The sequence below is a fragment of the Elephas maximus genome, chromosome 3 (genome assembly GCF_024166365.1).
Source record: "Elephas maximus indicus isolate mEleMax1 chromosome 3, mEleMax1 primary haplotype, whole genome shotgun sequence".
Lineage (NCBI taxonomy): Eukaryota > Metazoa > Chordata > Mammalia > Proboscidea > Elephantidae > Elephas > Elephas maximus.
In genome coordinates this window covers 20,933,884-20,942,109 of record NC_064821.1, presented here as the reverse complement: position 1 = coordinate 20,942,109, position 8,226 = coordinate 20,933,884, and the positions used below count along the sequence as shown (strand labels likewise).

Sequence of the window (8,226 nt, the reverse complement as noted above, 5' to 3'; positions counted from 1 at the left end):
CCACTAGGAAAATCCACTTCTTTATTGGATTGGAAACTCTGGTATAGTGGTTAAGAATTATGGCTGCTAACCAAAAGATTGGCAGTTCAAATCCACCAGGCACTCCTTGGAAATTTTATGGGGCGATTATACTGTCTCCTATAGGGTTGCTATGAGTTGGAATCAATGGCAACAGGTTTGTTTTGTTTTTCTTAATTGAATTTGGCATACCCCATTTTGAGACAGTCCTAAGCACTACAAGACAACAAATGCACCAAACTCACAATAAATATTGGATTCAAGCTCAAAACAAAAAAGGGGTGGAACTCAAAAGTCCAAGAGGGCTTACCAAGATGGCCTCCAGATGCTCCATGCAGGCAATGAACTGAAAGAGTTTTTGAGGGTGTCATGCTAATGTCGAACAAGAGCTCTGGGGGAAGTTGGTCAGCTGCTATGGATCCAGCTTCTGATGCCAGCAATTGTCAAAAAACCTAAATGCACAGAGAATCATCAGAAATTAGTATTACAGAATATATGCATTGTGAGTAGATATTATTCAAATCAGGCAGCATCAACTCAAAAATATAGAGAAGGCATTCAGAAGAAGGGATAGCAAAAACAGGCTATATAGGTCATTGTCATGTTAATATCTCAAGAGATAGCATCAGAACATATGCCGGGCTCCAGGATCAGTCTGTTTAAGGAACAGAGTCACTAAGGATGTACCACACATTTTCCGGTCAGACCCTGGGTTCCTGCTTCTTGAAACTGACTCCACCTTTATAATTCTCTAAAAGGTCCCAGTGCCTGAAGTAAAACAGTCTCTGATAAGTTGCTCTATAGGCTATGATGTGATCTGGACAGGACACCAGAAAAAGCAATTCCTTTAATGCTCAAGGATTTGAAAAAGGATACCTGACAGAAAATGGCCTGTGTGGATCACCCCAACTCCATGAACCCAGAAATGTGGATTTTCCAACAGAATTAAAATGGTTTATCCAAAACTGGAAGTCCATCTATTAAAAAAAAAAAGAAGAAGAAGAAGAAACAGGACCCATACTTCACACCATACATAAAACCTAACATAGAATACATCAAAAACTAAATATAAAACCTAAAACTAGAAAGATCATGGGGAAAAAATATAGACAATGGTAGGGGCCCTAATGCATGGCATAAATACAATACAAGACATAACTAACAATGCACAAACACCAGAAGATAAACTAGATAACTGAGAGCTCCCCAAAATTAAAGACTTATGCTCATCAAAAAAATAAAAAAAGAATCTACCGACTAGGAAAAGTTTTTGACTATGACATATCTGACAACGGTCCTATTGCTAACATCTATAGAATACTTGAACACCTCAACAAAAAAGGGCAAACAATCCAATTAAAAAATGGGCAAAGGATGTGAACAGATGCTTCACCAAAGAAGACGTTCAAGCAGCTAACAGACACATGAGAAAATACTGCAATTATTAGCCAATAGAGAAATGAAAATCAAAACTAAAATGAGATACCATCTCACCTTGACATTAATGGTACTAATAAAAAATTAAAAAAACAGAAAATAATAAGTGTTGGAGAGGTTGTGAAGGAATTGAAACTCTTACGCACTGCTGGCGGGAATTTAAAATAGTACAACCACTATGGAAAATGATATAGGACCGCCTTATAAAAATAGAAGTGGAAATACCATACTATCCAGCAATTGCACTCTTAGGAATACAGCCTAGAGACATAAGGGCCATCACATGAATAGACATATGCACACCCATATTCAGTACAGCTTTATTCACAATAGCAAAAAGATGGAAACAACCTAAGTGCCCATCAACAACAGATGAATGGATAAACAAATTACTGTACCTACAAAGTAATACTACACAATGATAAAGAACAGTGATGAAACTGTGAAACATCTCACAACTTGGATGAATCTGTAGAATATTATGCTGAATGAAATAAATCATCACAAAAGGACAAATGTTGTATGAGACCGCTATTATAAAAACATAAAAAAAGCTTACACAGAGGGAAAAAAAATCTTTGATGGTTATCAAGGAGGGAAAATGTGGGAGGAGAAATCACTAGATAGTAGACAAGTGTTAACTTTGGTGAAGTAAAGACAACACGCAACGTAGGGGAATTCAGCACAACTCAAAACAGACAAAGTCATAGAAACTTCCTAGACACATCGAAAACCTTGAGGGACCAATTTACTGAGGCTGAGGGCTGGGAAACATGGTCTCGGGGGACATCTACATCCACTGGCACAACATAGTTCATAAAGAAAATGCTTTACATCCTATTTTGGTGAGTAGCATCTGGGGTCTTAAAAACTTGTGACCAGCCATGTAAGATACATCCATTGGTCCCATTCCAACTGGAGCAAAGGAGAAACAAAAGACAAAAAGAAAATACTAGTCCAAAGGACTAATGGGCCACATGAAACAGGGATTCCACCAGCTTGAGCCCGGGAGAGCTAGATGGTGCCTAGCTACCACCACAGACAATTCTGACAGGGATCACAATAGAGTGTCCCTGGCAGAGCAGAAGAAAACTGTAGAAAAATATTCAAGTTCACAGAAAAAGACCAGACTTACTTATCTAACGGAGATTGGAGAAACACCCGAGCTATGGCCCCTGGACACCCTGCTAACTCAGAATGGAAGTCACTCCCAAAGCCCACCTTTCAGTCAAATATTAGAGGGGCCAATAAAATAAATAATAACACGCATAAGGAACGTGGTTCTTAGTTCAATCAAGTATAGAAGATTAAATGGGCAACACCTGCCCAAAAGCAAAGACACAAAGACAGGAAAGGACAGGAAAAATAGAGGAGTAGATATGGGAAACCTGGTGCAAACAGAAAGGGGGAGAGTGCTGACACATTGTGGAGACTGCAACCAATGTCACAAAACAATTTATGTATAAACTCCTGAACGAGAAACTAATTTGCATTGTAAGTTACACTTACAGCACAATATTTTTTTTTAGTTTGTCAACTCCAATCGGGTCCTTGCCCCTGCATGCAACAGAAAGTGCTCCTGAAGAGTCACCAACGTTCTCTACCTTATTAAGTCCAGATTTTGATTCTTCATCCATGACTCACTTCACTTGTCAGCAACATTGACTCAGTTTAGTACTTATTGGAATGAGCTTTTATGTTTCAGGTCTTTCTGTGGTGCAAGAAAAAGTTTATCTTTTTGGTGTGACCAGATGTATTTTATTCTGTTATATCTATTATTTCATGCATTTGAAGTGAATCAAGTTCAGATGGCAAAAGGTGAAATTACAATGCCGTCTTGTCTCAATTTGGTTTTCAAAAGTTTATATATTAACAAAATTTATACAGAAATAGTTAAATGTGGTAAAACACACGAAAAATAGAGCTCATTAAAGGTAAAATATTTTTAAGTGAATACTAAATTGGCACACATAATTTCATCTCACATACTTTGGACACATTATCAGGAGGGACCAGTCCTTGTAGAATGACAACAGCATGCTTACTAAAGTAAAAAAAAAAAGTAAAGGGGTAGTGAAAAAGAGGAAGACTCTCACTGAGATGGATTGACACAATGGCTGCAACAATGGGCTCAAACATAGCAACGATTGTGAGGATGGAGCAATACCGGGCAGTGTTTTGTTCTGTTGTGCATAGGGTCACTATGAGTCAGAACCGACCCTGTGGAGCCTGTGAACAAGAACAACACACAATATTTTCACACCTGAAATAGGTATCAGGCTTCCTAAGGTCATTTGGTTAGATAGAGTTGCTTTCAGTTGTAATTAAATAAAGAAGACTGGAATGCAGTTAGATAAGAATGGTATGTCCAAGTGTGCTAGGTGTGTGACATGGAGGTGAGCAGAAACAATGGGTGGAGAAAGGTGAATGACAAGCAACCAGCCTTGTCAGGAAATCACCCATCCTGAATTCCACCTTTTATTGTCTTGGTCTTTAAGAATTTGTACTCTTTGGATCAGAATGACAATAAAATGTTTGGCTAATGAGGAGCTTTGGATATTGAGCCCCTAGGGATACAGAATCTGCAAATAGTCTGCCTGTTACCCCCTCACTCAGGAGCAGTTCTTCAGTCAGGGACCAGCACACCTGAGACATTACCCACCATGATCCTCTTGTCCAGGAGCTGGGTGCCTCACCAGGCCCTTCTGCCTTTCCTGTGGAGAGAACGTCCATCTACATCATCCAGCATCGAGGGCAGGTGTTAAGCATCACTCCTCAATGACACCAGCCAGGTAACCTAGAGTCTCTTGGTTAACATTTAGTAAGAGGGCAAGCGTTTCCTCACAGGTTCATCCAGAGGAAGCTGGGAGGAGAGTTGTTGTTGTTAGGTGCCATAGTGAACCCAAGCACAACAGAAAGAAACGTCGCCCAGTCCTGTGCCGTCCTTACAATCATTGCTATGCTTGAGCCCATTGTTGCAGTCACTGTGTCAGTACTTCCCACTGAGGGTCTTTCTCTCATCAGGGAGAATGATGAGAGTACATGCATAAAATGATTGGAAATAAGGCTTCCATGGACCCCTGCATCTATTCCATCTTCCTGACATGTTTCCATGTATCTTTGCAACAGTCTCAAGGACCTCTCATTCTACCAGTCTCCTCTTCTCTCTCTATAATGGAGGGACCATTTTCCTCCTGAACATAAATCTGTCCCTTTTGAAACATGATGACCATTATAATGAAAAAATACAAACCTGTTGCTGTCAAGTTGATTCCCACTCATAGCAACCCTGTGAAGGTTTTCAGAATAGAACTGCCCCATAGAGTTTCCAAGGAGCAGCTGGTGAATTTGAACTGCTGACCTTTTGGTTAGCAGCTGTAGCTTTTAACCACTACGGCACCAAGGTTTCCAGATGAACACTACAGAATTCTAATATTTACTTGAATTCTTGTGGTAGAGAAGGAGGTGGTTCGTGGAATTTGTCTCCTCATTCCTTGTTTTTAACACATATTTTCATCATCTCTGTTATCCAGCTCCTATCTTGGAAAGACATGGATTCTGAGACACACACATCACACCATCTCCCTAGTTCATTTATTTTCTGTTTATAAAGTTGCCAAATATTTACAATGACTACAGGAGCACAGGTAGTATGAAAATATGTATATAAAACCATGACTAACTTTTCACCCCTTTCAAGAACAAATAAATGTTTACACTCAGCTGTATTAGACTCAGGTTTGTTTGTTTTTTTTTTAATAAATAGCCAAATAATATGCGTACAGGGGACACAAACTTTCTAGTCTTCTCCGTTCTTCTCCTTCCCTTCCCAGATCGCATTTGCCTCTGGTGATGAAGCTTCTGCTGGTCCAGGGACCACATATTTGATTGTCTTGTCACTTATCTTTTCCATCAGTTTAATCAACAATATGGAACCCAGAAACCAAACAGGAGTTTCAGAGTTCTTTCTCCTGGGACTGGCAGAGGATCCAGAACTGCAGCCCCTTCTCTACAACATCTTTCTGTTCGTGTACCTGGTCACCATCCTGGGAAACCTGCTCATCATCCTGGCTATCAGCTATGATTCCCACCTCCATACCCCCATGTACTTCTTTCTCTCCAATCTGACCTTTACGGACATCTGTTTAAGTACAACCACAGTCCCGAAGATGTTAGTGAACATCAATACACAGAGAAACTCTATCACTTACACAGGCTGCCTCACCCAGGTACGTGCTGCCATAATTTTTGGAAGTTTTGAAAATTTTCTCCTTGGAATAATGGCCTATGACCGCTATGTGGCTATTTGTCATCCACTGAGGTACACAGTCATCATGAACCCCCACTTCTTTGGTCTGCTGGTCATACTCTCTTTGTTCATTAGCATCATGAATGCCCTGGTCCATAGTCTGATGTTGCTAAGACTGTCCTGCAGACCTGGAAATCCCCCACTTCTTCTGTGAAGTTGTTCGGGTCCTCAAGCTCGCCTGTTCCAATACCCTCATCAATAACATCATACTATATTTTATGTCTAGCATATTTGGTGGTATTCCTTTCTCTGGGATTATTTTTTCTTACACTCAAATTGTTTCCTCCATCCTGAGAATGCCATCAGCTGTTGGAAAGTATAAAGCTTTTTCCACCTGTGGTTCTCACCTCACAGTTGTTTTCTTGTTCTATGGGACAGGATTTGGAGTGTACATTAGTTCTGCATTTACACACTCTTCCAGGAGGACAACAGTAGCCTCCGTGATGTACATTGTGGTCCCTCAAATGATGAATCCTTTTATCTATAGCCTGAGGAACAGGGACATGAAGGGAGCCGTGAGAAAAATCATTGGTAGGATACTTTATTTTTAGTGATTGTGTCATCTGCTTTGGGCTTGGGTTTCTAGAATGAGTAAAAGTAAAAGAAATACTGGAGAGTCAGAATTCCTAACTAGATGACATAATGGCTAAGCGTTATAAAAATGAGTCAAAAACAACCTCTGTATATTAGCCCCCATTTGTGTACTTCTTCATAGCAAGCTCAAAAAAGTGTGCCAGTGTCAAACTCAAATTTGTACATACTTAATTGTTTTAAAAATAGCCCACGTAATCAGAATTTTACCAACTTAGAGCCTTCCTCCCTTACTTATCCCACAAAAATACACCCAACGTTTGCTATCCATAGATGGGCGAAGACCTGTCGCTATAATAATCCTAATGTGCTCTGCCTTTGGAGTACCTTTGACCCAGAGATTCCCCAACTTGCTGCAGTAGGGCTTCTCACAGGGACACATAATCTCCCTCCTTCCTTCTGCACTTCCCTGGGAGTTCTCATCCCTTCTTCCCCTTCTGTTTTCTCCCTGCACCTCTTACCTCTGGAAGACCTCCTACTGTGGAAGATTACACCCTACAAGCAGCTGTCAATGCATCACACCAATAAAACAGCTTGCCTTTCAACTGCTATCTCATGGTCATAATCTTTTTTCTTGATCATCCTTGAAGTTCATTAAACTCACTACACTAAGTGCATTTCAACTTGGGGTTGAAACCTGACTTTGCTTTTTTGTTTAAATCTGTGCTGTTTCACGAATTATTTCAACTCTTTAAACTCAGTTTCTTTGGGCAGGTTCCACAGAAGCAGAGCCTGAGGAAGGGCTTTTTATTATAGTGATGTTGTTAGCAGTGTGACCCCAATACCCCGAGCATGTTTTCTCCTTTTTCAAAATGGGCAACTGAGAGCTTAACACAACTAAGGCCATAATAAATCTTTAAGTTATTCTTCTTCTGCCTGCCTCCTTCATGTTAATGACTTTGGTCTTTGTTTTAAACTGATGCAAATAACCTTTTGTTCTGTCAGGACTGCCTGTGGCATACAACCCCCACAGGAAAGCTGGAACCCAGATATCAGATATGTATATCTTTAGCCTAATAAAGAAATGTCTGCCAGGGGACTACAAAGACACTTGTAACCATCCTAAGATTCTGTATAAGCTCTAATGTCAAAATTGCCCTTCCAGACTCCATAGAGACAGCCTGTGTTCCTGCCAGGTCCCAGGTGATGTATAAAAAAAACTCCTTAATAAACTTTCTCACTCTTTCTGACTTGGAGTATGTTTCATTGGCTGGACTGCTCCAGGGAACGGATCCTAATCAGGTAACAGTAGTCTTCTCAGACAAAATCAAGTAGGAGACAATGGACAAGGCAGGGAGGGATCTAAAGTTATAGTCACAGCTAGAGAGTAACTTCAGGCTGATCTAATGGACAGGTTTGTGAATTGCACCCCATACTTACCTCACTGTGAGACAAGGATGCTGACCTTTCAGGCCCCAATTTAGTACTTACTGAGATCTTTCACTGATAAACTGTCTCTGATAATGGCAACATCGGCATCCACCAGACTCAGTTTCATCACCTACAAAATGATCTCTGTAATTTGAGATGATTATGAGGTATTTGAATTTCATCAGTGCAGAAGCCTTTGGTTCTAAGAAGAAAAAGAACTGACTCTAATATCCTCAAGCAATGAAGTTATATGTCGTTACAAAGAAAGGCCTTCAGAGGTAGGGAATGTACAGGAACAAGAGAGTAGGCTTCATTTAGTCCTCTGTGTGGTGACCTCATCCTAGGACTGGTTCCCTTTATGGTCACCTGATTGTTGCAACAGATTCAGGTCTCATATCCGCACATGATGCCCAGAGAGAGAAAACTTGCCGTCCTTCTCTGGGTTTATTGTTACTAGGCATTTCCATGGAATCATCAGAAGACAGCCCCTCTGTACTGGG

General features: G+C 40.4%; 1 pseudogene; it reads left to right on the top strand.

Annotated features, from left to right (window-relative positions):
- The first annotated feature begins 5,384 nt into the window (after positions 1-5,384).
- LOC126074072 (olfactory receptor 7G1-like) lies at positions 5,385-6,315 on the top strand (annotated as a pseudogene).
- The last annotated feature ends 1,911 nt before the right edge of the window (positions 6,316-8,226 follow it).